Source organism: Rhododendron vialii, chromosome 7a (assembly GCF_030253575.1).
Source record: "Rhododendron vialii isolate Sample 1 chromosome 7a, ASM3025357v1".
NCBI classification, from domain to species: Eukaryota; Viridiplantae; Streptophyta; class Magnoliopsida; order Ericales; family Ericaceae; genus Rhododendron; species Rhododendron vialii.
This window is the reverse complement of record NC_080563.1, coordinates 21,753,483-21,770,000: the sequence shown is the minus strand read 5'-3', so window position 1 is coordinate 21,770,000 and position 16,518 is coordinate 21,753,483. Positions and strand designations below refer to the sequence as shown.

The following is a 16,518-nucleotide window of genomic DNA, read 5'->3' as shown; positions in this document are numbered from 1 at the left end:
TCACAACTTGTTGCTCTCTCTCTATGCAAAGCAGGTTTGGTGTCTTCCTAAAAATTCTTCACAATGTTCTGCAACTTGTCATATTTGCCTAATATCATATACCGGATTTTAATACTGCTTTTTAAGATTATTACTTCCATGGAGATGCGATTGCTTGGTTGAATAACTATATCTACCTGAACTCATTAGAAAACACTTTACTTTGCGATGTGTTAGCATACTTTTGTGTTCCTAATATTCATGGATCCGATTCAGGAAAGCAGCTGGCTTTTAAACCTATTTGAATCAACTAGACCTTGTTCATTTTTGGATTTAGATTTGGATTTGGATTTGTAGGTAATAAGTATAGAGAGAAATAGAGTAATGATTGGAAATAGGGGTAATGATTAGAAAGAGATAGAGAGATTGTGTATGAAGACCTAATAGCTCGATCAAGAACTTATGGATGAGTGATCCTTTCAGTCCAAGTGAGCACAACTTGCAGACAAAATTCCATACTTCAACCACCATAAATAGGACTCTAGTCTACCAATTTCCTACCATGAAAAATCATGGCATTGCATGGTTTTAATGCTAATTTTAAAAGTGTTACTTTGACATCATTATTTTTAACCCACCCAAATTATATAATGGGTTGATATGGGTTCAATATCAACCCATATTTATATGGGTTTAGGTGGGTTAAAAATGGGTTCAATATGGGCTGGACTTAAAAACCCAAATTGGCTTGTTTTAGGGGTGCCGATAATGCCATGACCCAGTTTGTTAATTCCATGACATTTCACCACTGTATTACATTTATACCCCTTCTCTCATCCGACTGACTTCTCTACTGCACAGTTGTACTCCTCACCGATTTCTCTCGAGAACCTACTTCCCTACCTCATGTCCCCTGCCCCCGTCTCTCCCGTTTGCTCCTTTTTCTAGGCTTTACTTTCTATCCGATTTGTCGCGCCCCAATTTTCACGATTCTTCAAATTTCCTAGATTGATTGCCAAGGAATAATATAACACCACCATCCTTTTCACCTAATTCTTTCTTGATCTAATTTATCTAGATGACTAAATCATGTTGGAGGGTTGAGCGAGTCAATTCTCAATTAGCTTACTGAATACGTATGTGATGAAATGTGCTTATTTAGAAAGTGCAGAGGATTACTTCCATGATTTCTCTATTAAATTAGAAAAAAACTTGCAAGGAATCTCTCTCTCTTGGCAGCATAAGAAATAAAAAGGTCCTTTAAATGTGTCATCTATCGCTTAATTTTGTGAGAATTCTTGTCTAAGCTTGAATTTTATTTAAGCTAAGTCTGAGATGAGCATGCGACTTCGTGCGATGAACAAGGACTAATCAAAATAGATGGATTCATATCTTAAGGAGTTTGAGAGCTTTTTTCCACTTCGTCTTTCCACATCTAATATATGCGTTTCCATTTCCACCTGGGATATTACTGGTCTAAACTGCATAAGTTGACAAACCCAAATGGGTCCTCTCAAGTATTTTTTGTAAGTGTTGTTAAGTGGTAACTTGAATCTGTAGTGGATTGTAATCCTCCCTTGCAAATTAGAATAATAGTTTTTTTTTTTTTAGTTTTCCCCTAGAGATGTGGGTAGGAAGGAGTGAACATGATGATTATTGTTGAAGGGACATGGAAATTGTCAAACATCAAATAGAATTGTCTTTTTGAAGCTTGGACCAGCAAATGCTCGTATTTCTCAACCTGAAGTGATGAAACATTCGTCAGGGCAATCTTCTCATCACAAGTTGCTCAGTGAAAGAATTGCTTCCCAATTTTCTTTTACTAAAATCAAAAGAAAGTTAAAGCATGCTATGGGAAATGAGAGGAACAGAGTTCCTCCCAATGATTTTGCCTGTAGGGTTTTTTACAAGCATCAAAAGTCGGGAATTAGTGGAAAAGGCTTTGGAGGGGAAAAAGTTGGATGGAATTCCCTAAATATAAACCATTTCTGTAATGGAAGATTTGCCAAACTCGCAATTGGCATCAAGAACAAAGAGAAGAGTTGCAAGCTAGATGAACACTAAAACAAGTATGGGAAGCAGAGATGTGAAATATTCCAAGCTCAAGGTTTATAACAATCTCTACCTTTAGGATATTCTGAGAAGCACATGGAGAGACATTTTATTCACAGAACAACTGTTGTTGCAAATGGCCTAGAGACTGAAATGAAGAGCTAGATATTATTGAATATGGCTCCCTTGAACAGGGTTTTTTATTTTTATTTTTTATAAACGGTGTACTCCTCTGCTGTCATTTGTTTTTCAGATATGTGAGGTGTAGAATATCTGTTGCTAGATTGAGTTTAGAGCCATTAATTTTTTGTTTTTGTTTTATGGTCTCATTGACATTTCCCCCCCTTTTTACTCTCTCTCCCTCTCTCTCTCTCTCTCAACCAACATCCAGTTCTAACTAAAATGTTTTTGCTGCAGTCTGTTGAAGGAATGAAACTTGTATTCGTTGAGTTGGATCAAGCAATTAGCGATCCTGAAGGCAGTGGGTATGCGTAAAATTGTGGAAGATGCTGATAAGCTTGTCTTATGCTTAGTAAATAAGGTAACACTGTTCTAAGATGTTGATAAGCTCGTCTCATGCTTAGACCTCTGCTGGGTCATATTTTGGCTTGCCAAAAATCTCATTAACTTCAAAAACATCTGTGGCAGCTAGCCGAGATATTTGACTCAAATCTCACTGGAGCCTCTTCAAGGCCTTGTGAACATGTTCTCAATTTAGTAATGCAGGTTATTTATTGTCAACGTTTCCCTATTCTACTTGATGTTGATCGTCATTTGATTGCAAAATGCAATAACAAAAAAATAAGTTTTTGCATTGTGATTGGCTCATGTAACTTACCAAGAAAAAAAATGAATGTTGTCTCATTAGGGAAAAATCCCAATGTATATGGTTCAAATGAGAAAACAAAATTGTTCTTTACACTATGCACCGTTAATGGCGTATTGTGTGTGTGTGTGTATGGGGGGGGGTCGGCGGTGGAGTTGACTTGGGAGGCGGTGGAGTTGACTTGGGAAGACATGGATTGCTAATTTCTTTATCGTTGTTTAGCATTACCCTTATGGTGTAGAGTAGTTGTTATGAGTATTTGTTGAGAACTGAGAGTGGACTCTTTGGCGATTTGTGGTATGGTCTGTTCTGCAAGCACATTTGCTTCATCAGAATGCGACAATTTCCGAGGTGAGGAGTGACGATATTGCTAGCATTGTCATAAAATTTGCTAGCACATTTGTTGTTGTTGTGTTGTTGTTGTTTAGCATTACCCTTATGGTGTAGAGTAGTTGTTATGAGTATTTGTTGAGAACTGAGAGTGGACTCTTTGGCGATTTGTGGTATGGTCAGTTCTGCAAGCACATTTGCTTCGTCAGAATGCGACAATTTCCGAGGTGAGGAGTGACGATATTGCTAGCATTGTGATAAAATTTGCTACATTGCTTCTTTTTGTGTATAGGTTCTACTACATTCAAAGTGGGTTGCCATTATTTTTACTGTCAGTTTATAATCATCCAAGAACTGTTATGCACAAGTAAAAACGTGCCAAGGTGAATCACTATTTAGCCCTTTTTCAGTATTTAAAAACAACTCCTAGATTGGCACTTTAAATGGTTCTTCTTCAATTGTATTTAAGGAAGTGTAATAGAACAAAATCTAATGAGACTAAGCATTGAAATTTGCTTTTTTATCCCACGCTTTGTATATTTTTCTTTAACCCATTTTCCTTCTACACTCAGTTTAGTTCCTAGATCGCCAATGCAGTACGTGTCTACGCGACATGTTCGTGTACTTGACAACTTCTATAGTCTCAAGTAGTCGTACTATACATACTTAGTAGTGGACCAATCACATTGGACTAGCAAGTCAGCTTAAATTTTCGGATTGTGTGTGAGATAAATAAAAGCTACAAAAGATTATCATTTATTACACCACTTGTCTAGGAGTCTTTTCAAAAGGTAATCCACTTAAAAGGCATTTAACTTGAACAAGAAGGGTGTCCTCAATAGCAGTGCTTGATTAGCCATGGCATCATGTTACCATTTTCTTGAACTAATTCAACATTGCAAGGGGAAGAATGCTAAGCATATTGTGGTGAAATAGGCTTTACCATAAATAGCATTTTTTGCATGAAAGAAATAGCAGAAGAGCCTAGATAGAAAGGATTGATAGAAATTGACGGGACATATTAGCCTGTACATATGTCCTGTTATTAGAGGAAATTAGGAAAATATAAGCATCAGAGACACTTGGGATTGCACACAAGATTCAATTGTTGTAGTTAAAATTGTTGGTTTAGAGATTTGGTCTTGGTCTTGTTTGGTGCTTTGCTGTTTCTCTTTAGTAGGCTTAGTTTTGCTTGGAGCTTGCTCCCATGTTGTATTGTTTAGGTCTCAAGTATATACCCCTGGCCTTTTTTCTTGGTATTCTTTCTCAATAGGATTAGACATACTAAACAAAAAAAAAAAAAAAATTGACATTTTTTATCTGGATGCCAACTAACTTAACCAACCTACATAAGACGTGAGAGAAATCATTGAAGATGCATTCCTTGGGGAAAAAGCTCATGGGTTTGGGAAATATGTTCATTTTTAGAGCTTGAGAAATATGTTTCTCATCATTTGTAGGAAACCATCAAACTAATACAAAAAAATCTGTGAACACCCGTATCATAAAGCCACAGTTCTTCTGTAAAACAAACCACAAATTGTTGTTTTACGAAAGAACGACATATTGCATGAACAGGATATGCTTCAATTACAACAAAGCTAGGCATCCGATCCCCAAACCGTGAAGTTCTCATCTTTCGTCTATTCGCTCTCTTCTATTTTCTTAATTTTAAGTGTCTTGGAGGCAATTGAGACTGTGGCCTTGCACCTGTTGGAGTACATGTGGATTAGTTGCGTCCAAGTATTTCCCCTCCACTTTACTCTCCTGCTCTCCCCGAAATACACGCCATTCTTCTTCAGAGGGCAATACTCTCTCTCTCTCTCTCTCAACACCATCAGACGATGACTGAAAATCTGACTGGCATAACTCACCGACGCCGTCTTCAGAAAACTGAGCCAAGTCCGCGCCTGAGGTCGACGCCGTCTGCTCTCCCTAAATGGTTGCGCTCTCTTTTTTGCTGGTTGTTTTCCAATCTACATTTTGCGCTGTGGTTTGCCTACTGTTGGGTTCGAGTAGTGTGTTTACAGAGGTGTTACTTTGGGGTTTGTTACTTGCCGATTGGTTTTTTTTTTTTTTTTGTTGGTTTTCATGGACTGATATTCTTGAATGTGTCCCCTTTTTCTTGTCTGTTTTGTTTTCCGGTGTGGCTTGCATGTTGTTGGGTTCAAGCGGTGTGCTACAGAGGTGCTCGCTTATGGTTTTTTACCTGTCGATTGGTGCTTCCTAGCCTATTTGGTGTTCATCGATTGAGGCTTCAGAGCAGCATAGACGCAGGTATGAATCCACATACGATTGCTGGTTCAAGAATCATCTTTAGATTGTTGAATCTATATGCGATTGTGTTGAAGTAGGCCGTATAAAAACATAGTCATAATGTTGTTCTTATATTAGGGCTTTAAACTAAAACGCTAGAAATCCTCAAGCTAACTATTGCCCCTGAAGATGGTTACGTGTTCCTTGGGTGTCCACTTGAATTTTTATGATAACCTGCAATATAGCCCACACCTCACTTTATTTTTACTCTCCAGATTTCTCTTTCTCTAGGGAGAGAGAATGAAACCGAAAATCTTCATCTCCGTTCCTAAAAAAAACAAAAACAAATCCTCATCTCACAATCTGCTTGAGTTCTAAGGTGGGCCGAGTTGAGGCTCCGGACCGCGTCCTTTTGAGACGAGGCGAACATACACGTGCCTTGGAATACAAGGCAAACGTAAACTTTGTTACAAAACGATATGCTTGTTTAAAGGATTAATTTTCTTGTACGTACAAGTAGAATTGCATTCATACCCGCTCTGGAAAGGAGTACCCGGGAAGGATTTAATAGTATTATGGTGTTTTTGAGAATTGCAGATTCACGGAGGTGGGAATGTAGGGAATGCTTTGACCTGCGTGGATCGTCTGGGCTTGAACCCAAGGCTAACTATAACACTTGGACATAAGTGTTATAATTAGCCTAAATTATTGCAACGATCATAGGTTGTATTGTAACAATATGGAATGATGTTTCAGTCTTATATTTGTGTTATGATACATCACTACAGATGAATGGAGGACTAAGCACTGCTCGAAATATGTTGTAGTCCTTGCTGTTTTTCTCATTCCAGTGATTTATGACATGTAAACGGGCTGCTTTCTGCAATTAGCACCCTTCCAAGATTTCCATGTCATAAATCTGCATTAGCTAGGCCATCGAATAGGTGGCAAACACCACTTAAACCTCTCTACACGTGCTATGCCTTCTTCTTTTTCTTCTTCTAGAGAATGATACCTCCACTCAGGAAAAGGCTACAATTCGGTGCCAAAAGCAGGTCTGTATGATTAGAATGATCGAAATGCATTTATTCTGAGACTTGAATGTGTACTCTTCTCTAATTGTGATATTATGCAATAACTCAATTAAAGTGTTCATAAATTACTGAATGTCGTTGAAATGTCTAGAGAACATGGGGAACAATATAACAAAATCAATACATCAGCATCTAATTTCAATTTTTAAGTTACCTGTCACAGTGTCATTGCCAGGAAATTTTACTCACTGATTCCTATTATGGGTATAATTTCTTTTGCTAGAGTTAACACTAGGAAAAATATATTATTGCCTTCATGCGGGATTTGTTAGTGCTAGATTGCAGATGATGCTCAAGGTAGAGGAATACTAGAGGAGCTAGAAGCCAATGGTATAGATACTTCTTTTCTTGTGTGGTAAAACTTGTTGAACTAATCCAATTGCGTTGTTTTACATTTTTACTGATTGAATGCTAAAGGACACCTATTCTATGGTTCAAATGTAAAGCACTGTGAAGAGAACTTACAGATAGATACAGTTTTTCAATCTTGAATCTTTTCTAATTCCCCTCTCCAAACCCAACTAAGAATGAGGCTCCCTCACTTTGCAATTAATAGCCTATGATGTAACATATCCTATGATACTGCTTTACCTCTTCACTAGTGTAGCTTTTGTCACATTGTACCAAATCTCATCTTACTATATTGCTCGCCCCTGATAGCATGCTTTTCAACCATAATTTGTAATTTTATTTAGAGCTTCTCGATACGCTACTTTTTCAAATGATACACAAATACGCTACCTTTTTTTTTTTTTTTTTGGGCCGTCATTGATGGCACTACATGATGTTACTCATTTGTCTTCTTTTTGACTTTCCTTTCCCACTTTTTCTTTGTTCTCGGTCTCCAAGGAGGGCAATTCACCATTTACCTATGTAATCGTTGACAACCAGATGTAAGGGTAATCTTTTCTTCCATTGTTATCAGCATCAATTTCGTAGAGACAGTTTTATTCTTCATTATTTTGTCATTTTATTTTTAGGTGCTTTAGAATAACTGTTCTTCATTATTTCACACAAGTCTTGGTCTAGCGAAAAAAGCAAAAATTTTGTGGTTTCGTTATTCTTGCTCAGAAGCGTGTTTCTTCTGATTAGTTATTCTCTATATTTTGTTGCTTTTATTTGCAATACTGTGTTTTGTACAATCTATTTTTCCATGATTAGTTGATGTATGTGACTTATGCTTTCTATTTCTGGTTGAATTTTTGTTGAAAAATTGAAATGATTTTTTGGAAAATTTTATAAAGTATCTGAGGGTAGTATCTCTTCTATTCAGTAGAAGATCACTCTTTTATATACTTTGATGTCTTGGTTTGATTGAGACTTTCGGAGATTCAGTATCACCACCACACTACCATCCCCCACACGAGCTCCCTAATAGTTAAAAAGGTGTGCTGCTGAGATCCCACAAAAAATTCTATGCCGACACAGCTATACATCCCTTTGGTACACTTTTGTAGCACGACAATCAGTTTTGTTTTTCCTTCGCCACTAAACCAGCAGGATGCGGGAAAATGGATGGAGATGTGGTTTGTCTTGTCCGGAATTTCCTTCTCTCTAGCCTTCATTAAACGTATTTTCTGTTTGGTTCATGCTCTTTGATTGGAGTAGGGTTTTGCAAGATCTGAATAAACACAAAAAGAAAAAAATGAATTCTCACATATGTTATTAAAAAATTCAGAGCAAACAGAAAAAGAAATGTGCTCTATCTCATGGTTACTGTAAGTTAACATCCTTTTATGATAATACTTGTAGGGAATCTTTTTGACGAAATGAGTTTTCAACGAATTATTGAGTAAGAAATTCTATTTTTTATAATGTACTTATTTTCTACATCTAATCAAAGTTCTTAAATCAATAGTACTGAGCACGCGGTCTCGTGCAACGCATGAGCCGTAACACTAGTGGCTGTAAAAGTTCAACATTCTTGTCTCTCTTTGTAAGGGATTATATCAATCAAGAGTTGTCTTTTATTTTCACCATTGAAAACTGCTCAAGTGGAGTGACACCATATTGTTTTTTGCCTTAAATTAAATGTTTTGTGTTTGTAGTCTAGATTCTCTAGAAACCTGAAAATTTCTAGCCTATTTTACTATCAGTTCATTTATGCTTTATCCTTTGATTTCATCTATGATTTTGTTCATAACATTTTCAGTCAATATATTTTTACTTCCGAAATAACAAATTACTTGTGGTGGCTGCAACTTTTGTGCTATTTGGTTGGGGATTGACCAAAATTTTAGGTGCCGTATGTCCAGAGAGAACAGATTTGATTTTGAGAGTTGTAAAACATTTCTTTATTGAAAAGGAAGTTGCTTCTAACCTTGTTAATGGATGTCTTGTATAGTGGACTTAAAGCCCTTGAAGTCCGGGCCAAGAGCAAGAATGGTAGGGGAATATTGGAGGATGCTGAAGATTCTCTTGTTCCAATTGTTTGTATAGAGGAGGATATGTTTATTTTGGTGGATGATGTATTACCGCTACTTGAGATAGCTGCCTTGGAATCCTTGCCTCCAAAGGATGATAAGGGTCCTCAGAACCGAATGAAGGTGAGTTATGTGAAATGAGAACGTATTGTCAAAAATTTATTGAATGCTGCAAATTTTTTGGGAGATATTTTGTTTTGTCACCGTATTCTATGCTTCTATAATCTATTGAATGCTAACGATGGTGTCTGGGACTTTGTTCCGCCTATAATCTCTTGGTACATGTCGTCCTCTTTTCCTGCGTATACCAGGTAACTACTAGGGTACCTAAAGATAGCAACCTCTAGGGAGAGATAGTAAATTCATCAGTGGTCCACCCTTGAGATTCGGACCATAGACTTCTACGAGAATTTCTAGGTCCTTGTCATTTGAACTATCCCGCAAGTGGTTATGTATCTATTGATATAAGTTAGTAAGAGCTTTTGCTTTTAATACTGGTATGACAGAACAAGGGAATGGTAAAAAGTATAATCATTGGATGTTAGCTTGAGCCCTATCTTTTGGTACTTCCAAAGGGTTAGATTCAGAATTCAAGTCCTCAAGTTTTTCCCTACACCAAAACTTATATAAATTGAAATAAGTTTGGTTTCATATTTTGATCAAGATTAAACTTCTAAAGTTGGATAAAGTTGTTGTTTCATATTTTGATCACGATTGAACTTCTAAAGCTGGATAAATTTTCACTCTCACCAGTTCAGAGAATTACAACTGCTGTCTCGCTCACCAATTCTGAAAATTGGAACTGTGGCCTCGTGGGGTCTTGTAGTTATTGTTTGTCATCTCAAATTTGATTTTTGTTTATATTTTTTCTCTACTTATCCTATTTTTTGAACTGTGTGTTTGTTAATATAGAGACATTATTTTTTGAATTTTTAATTTGAGAAATTAGGTTGTCATGACGATTAAAAAAAGAAGCCCCGTCCTTGGCCTCCAACGTGGTGGAGAGGACTTTGGAGGCACAACCAAAATCTATGACATCATATGCCACCACGAAATTGCTTGTAGGGCTAAAGTTTAATTAGGTGATCTTAAAGTTGTGCTTCTAATCTTATGAATCAATGATTAGAATCATGATATTTATTCCAAATTCATTTCTAAATTCTCGTAAAAGATTTCATTCTTCTAAGTACAAAATTTAGGCATCTTAACAATAATAGTTAAACAATAATCTTACTGTTCATTCTCAAAGTTTTGTGCTTTCGTGCGAAATAAATAAGCCTTGAATAAAATCATACAGTTCCTTTGGATGGAAGGGTAATGGTAAGAGGAGACAAGGAAAAAGAATAATATCATATCTTTTAGTTGGATGACCAGAAGATGTGAGAAATGGTAAGAAATGAAGAGAACTGTTTGATTGTTATTGGACTATTTTTATTGGTGAGACCTTGCCTTTGTCACCATTTCTAACAAGCCAAAGGGCGCTTAGAGAAATGAGAAATCATTTATTGTTGGGATCTTGTTTGTAAGGCCTCTTCTTTCAGTTTTCATTTGCTTTTATAAAATGTATTAGATCTTTTTTCTCATCACCGAACATTAGCAAGACATAAAATGATGAAGAGTGGAAAAATCTTAGGACACATTCATCATATCTTTTTGAAGTTTGGGGTGAGAGAGAGTGATCTGTGAGTTGATTGTGTACTTTTTTACTTGGATTGTCTTGATATTCTAGGATTGTCGTTAGAAGTGCTGCTTACATAGATGACTGTGTTTGACATACTGGTGCCAGTTTCTAGATTGCTCCTTTGGAAGGTCTTGCTTGACTTGTTGGTGTTGAAAAATAACTTAAATCACCTGTGCATTTTCCCCGTATCGTGATGTAATCACTAGAAAATTTGACTATCTTTTTGTAGCATGTAAAAGACTATTTTCACACATTTGTAGCCTTTTACAACCTACAAAAGGACAGATTGAACCATTGAAATTAGGATTTGATGATGCTAGAAAGATTTCAGCGAATTGTCAAGCGGCTACATCAGTGACATGGGATAATTTGTTATACAACAGGGGGTATTGGTAATTTTTCCAACGTGAGGGGATAATCTATAATTTATAAAAATCTCAAGGGTAATTTTGATAATTTACCTTTATAGCTATCTAATTCTAACCAAATAGGTTATAAATAAGTCAATGATTTCAACCCATATACTACCTGTCCAAATTGACTCAAATCCATCCATTCAACTCTCCTAAGGCATTTATAGTGGTATAATAAAAAAAGGATAATTAAAAGTTGACACATCTTTTAATTATTCATTTAAGAGGTTAAAATTAACAATGTTGAGATTCACAATGATCACTTTTAGTTCATAATCAAAATAAGGGATCTACTACAATTTCACACACACACACACACACTTTCTCTCTCTCTCTCTCTCTCTCTCTCTCGCGCAATTCACTCTCCTCCATTTACGTTTTTTTAGGCAAAAATATATCGATTACCTCCTTTAATTTTGGAGAAAAAATCGGTGATATCTTTCCCTCCTATTATGAAAATTTTTTGGGAGGAAAAATAGAAACGGGAAAGAAGAGTGAAATATCTTAATCTGGCGATGATATGTTGAGTTGTAGATGATTGAGAGATATGAACTTACTTTTGGAGGGAAAGAAAGAGAAATAGCTTATAGGTGAAGTGAAGAAGATATAGAGTAGACGAAGAAGAGAAGAAGAAAATGCCAGTTGAAACATGCGTGTATACAAATTTTGAAACTAGTTAATTTATGTGGTGTGAGGTGCATAAATTTTGATTATTGAAAAATGTTGCTAGTTTTCGTTATTTAAAGTCTAAAATTTGATTACTTCTAAGAATGTCGCTAAGTTTGATTATACTATTGTGAGTCATCTTTTGCATCAACATTGTTAACTTTAAAAACAATTGACTTTTGATTATACCATTGTAGATGGCCTAATGGCATGTATTTTCATACCATCATTCATAACCTTCATGCAATGGAGTGACAGAATGCTATCGCTCTAGCTCACGAGTCATGACCTTTAATAAGCACCCAGTCCTAAGAGCATCCGCAATGGTAATAATTAAAACTAATAACAAAAATTTGTCACGTCAACATTTGATTATTCATTTAGTCCATAAACAAACTTAATAACCTCTACCTCCGCATTGGTTATTTTTGCATCCCTAATCAAAAAAATCCCCACAATACAAAATGCATATTTGTCCAATCGCAAACGAGTTTTAATTACGCACCCGACCACACCAAATTATTCGACTCGATGAGATGATTTCAATGTGGGGTGTTTTTGAGTTATTGAGTTTGGTTATTGGTAAAAGTTAAGTTTGGTTATAGAATGAGTGAAATTTGGTTATTTGCTTAAAAGACTTGTAACTTTACTTATTATAATGTGGGGTATTTTTTGAGCATTGCTGTTAACTTTACTTACAATGGTGATGCTCTAATGCACATTTTTTGGGATCTATTTTGGAGCGAGTCCGATTTTGTTTATCCTCACCAAACAAGGGTGAACGTCACTCTCACTCTCACTCTCACTCTCACTCTCATTAGTTGTTTCTAACTTGTAGAACCAAGCTACCAAGTTTAACCACAGTTAATATTAAAAAGCCACAATTTATCTTTCTATTGGGAAAGTTATCCCATGCATTGCAAGAGAAACAACGATTGGGAAATTGACGTCGGATCTGAAGAATCTTAATTGCAAATCGATGTCGGATCTGAAGAATCCAAATTGCAAATTGCTGAAGAAGCATTAGATTGGGTGAGCATTAGTTTATTATTTTTATTAGCAAGTAATCGTAAAATCAATTGAGATTGCATGCTTTTGTTCACGAGGATAAATCAATTGAGATTGTGGCTTCTCTGAGAGGATAAATCCATTGAGGACATTGTAATGGAGAAAATCTGTGACTTGGGTTTGGATAATATATCCAGCAACTTTGTCACTAACAAGAAGATTAAATCCCGATATTTGCTTTCTAATTTTACTTTTCGAGTGCTAGAAATTAAAATTTGTGCTTGTTTCTATTATAGACTTTTCCACGTCAACATATGTCAGATAGTGTCAATTTATCTTCTTGAAAATGCCGAAAGATGATGAAGATGAAAGAATAAAAGATATGATGGGGAGAAGATTAATCTCGATGCATACACTTTTTTTGGTGTTTTTATTTGTGGAAACAAATTGTTGAATTACTTTTGTTGGTCTTTTTGTTTTGAATTACTTGTTAAAAAAAATTGTTAAACTTTCGAATAAATTTTTTGGATTGCATATGATTGCTTGAAAAATGTTTTTTTTTTTATTTCGATTCGAAAATATCCTGTTGCTTTTTGGGAGGTGGAATTATATATGTTCATTGTTTGGTGTTTTTTTTATTTCGATTCGTAAATATCCTGTTGCTTCTTCAGCAATTTGCAATTTGGATTCGTCAGATCTGACGTCAATTTCCCAATCGTTGTTTCTCTTGCAATGCATGGGATAACTTTCCCAATAGAAAGATAAGGCGGTCATACTCCATAAATTATGGCTTTTAATATTAACTGTAGTTAAACTTGATAGGGTCTACAAGTTAAAACAACCAATGAGGGTGAGGACAGCGTTCACCCTCGTTTGGTGAGGGTGAAGGAACAAAATCGGACTCTTTTAGAGCTGCCTTATAGTGGGTCGGGCGAGGGAGGCGAACACCTCAATGCCGAGTCTTTCTCTGCCACGGACTCAATGTCAGTTTGTTACCTGCAAGATGGAGTAACGCACAAAGACAAACCTTTTTCTAGACTAAAGTTTGCTTAACAAGAAAAACCTTTTCTATCTTCTTTCTTTAAGTAAAGAAACAAAAGACTTTCTGCAACAATTATGCGGCATGGGATCAAGTTACATCTCGTACGCGTACTAAAAGAAGTGGTCCCAATTTCCAAATGGAAATATTTTTCAGTTATTTGGGCAACCATGTGAGAAAATTCAAAGTGATTTTTTTTTATAGTGGTACAAACGTATATGTACGTGAAAGAAGAAGCTTGCTTCTTTAATTGGAGAATAACACTAATAAGTACTACTTGGCACTTTCTCATATAGCTAGCTAGGTTATTCATTCCTTGTGAATTCGGCCACCCTAAATTATAGACCAAAGACAGGCCCCATGAATGGACATCTCAACTATATATATAGAAAACATAATACGTTTTAGATTGTTAATCAACAACATAACTAAAAGTTTCAGCTATTAAAGAAAGAAAGGAGTAACTTATTATTAGTATTTTTTAGCAGAATTATTATTATTATTATTATTATTATTATCCTTAACACGCCCCTCATATGTAGTCAGTCTATTCTCCATAAGCGGGCTAAACACGTGTAAGAACTTAGTTATTAGGTAAGGCATTAAAGTGCGAACACACGCGAATGCTATTGCCTACTCTGATGCCTTATTGGATTTTTAACCATCAAATTAATCATCTGACATAGCTAGGGGCAACTTTAATGTTAAAATCCTTAACAATATAGGAGTAATATGGTACAAGTGTATTAGTTATGTAGCCCAAAAAAAGTTGACACGTTACTCTTTTTCTTTGTTAGTTGTTCAGCACTTGTAATTAAAGCAGCAAATATGTGTAAATTGTTAAACATTACTGAATTTTTTTTACATCAGTACGTACAAGAGTGATTGGCGCACACAAACAAAAATAATACTGTAGTATAAATCTTGAGAGATCTCGAGAATTCGAAAACGTACGTACGTACGTACGTACTAAGCGAAGCGATTTTGGGTGATCGCCATTGAAGCCTATACCATCGGAACAAGGAGTTTTGAATCAGATCGCATATATATATATATATATATATATATATATATATATATATATATATATATATATATATATATATATATATATATATATGCGACAATACATATGTGCCTCAATTCCCCAGCAATTTTAGTTATCGAAAATTCTAGGACCATGATAGGATAACTGGATTGAATTAGGTACAGGAAGCAAGAACAAAATAAGAACAATAGAGAGAAAATGGTGGATTGTATTGATTGTAGAGGAAAAACGGTTACAGAAAAGGGAACGCTCGTCCCAATACTTTACTGGATTATCATTCTTCCTTCCTTCTCACCTCTTCTCACTATTTATACCAGACTAGCTAATCTCGCGCAACAAACTAACTAATCTCGGCCATAACAACCACTTAACTACTTAATTTAGCATAATTAACAGCTGTTGGGCTGACTGGACTGCTACTGAGCTGGACTGAGTTGTTGGGCTAAACCTTGGCTTGGAACTTGGGCTGAAACAGCTGCTGTCGTAAGCCCAATGGTGTCTGCCCCTGTGCTCTCCCATCATAACTGAGGCCCAACAAGCTATTTGTAGTAGCTGGTCTATCAGACCACACCCAAGTGCACACCCACACACACAAAGTGGGAAGCAAAGGCAGATTCAATGTAGGCATGGTGTATGTATGTGTACATACATACATATAGTCAGTCTCAAATGAGGTGGTTTGCATTTTAGTTAAAATGTGGACCTCCTCATTTCTCTCATTTTCCGATCGAATTTTGATAATCTGAACCGCTCAATGTATTTAGTGGTGTTAAGCGATTGATTCATGGTTTGGTGGCAACAAATTGGTGCATTATATGGGTGGTAACAGGTAGGACTGTTATTGAAATCGAATGAACCGGACCAGAAAATCGGACTAAACTGGAGTTTTTAAACTAATTCTCTCTCTAGCTCTCTTTCTCTCTCTCGTCATTCCTTTCCCACGTCCATCTCTCTGTTAATTTTTAGTTTTGTTTGAAACCCCCAAACTCTGGTCTGATCTGTTATGGAGCTCGGTGTCGGCGTTGACTGTTGATGCGGTGCGGCGAAGTGGCGACGGGATGTAGACCGTAGACGACCACCAAGGTTTCCTCTCTCTCTCTCTGTGTCTTAGAGACCAGCTCTTACTACTGTAGTGGTGGTTTTGTTTGGGGTTGCTCATAATGGAAACCGACCAAACCGGTGAAACTGAACCGAAATTGGATAAACTGAATGAAATTGGACCGGATTAGTTTTGACCGGTTCCGGTTTGTAACTTCTCCAAACCGAATATCCGGTTCGGTCCCAAACCGGATCGGTATCACTCCTAGTCATAGGTTCAAAACTTGTTGCCTACTTCTCTTTGCTTCATTTTTAATGCTCCAAAAGTTCTCTCCGTAATTTCTCAAATATTTATTGCACTAATACATACTTCTTTTGTCCTAATTTTAAGTGTCCATTATGGTTTTGTGTGCCATTTTCAATTGTTCATATCTCTCAATCTATGTTGCTAAAAATATGCAATAAAGATCTTGTTTGATAGATCTCAATTATTTTTATAAAACAATGATTTTAAAAATATAAAACATAATATATGTCGAGAGATATAAGAGTATCAGCAGTTGAATAAGCAAATATGAATAATCAAAACATGCCACATCAGCTTTTGATTATCCATTTAAAGGTTGCTAAAGTTAGCAATGTCAAATCTCACATTGGTTATTTTT

General features: G+C 36.0%; 1 pseudogene; it reads left to right on the top strand.

The window, feature by feature from the left end:
* The window catches only part of LOC131332798 (homogentisate 1,2-dioxygenase-like), a 19,205-nt pseudogene extending 10,055 nt beyond the window's left edge, over positions 1-9,150 (top strand).
* The last annotated feature ends 7,368 nt before the right edge of the window (positions 9,151-16,518 follow it).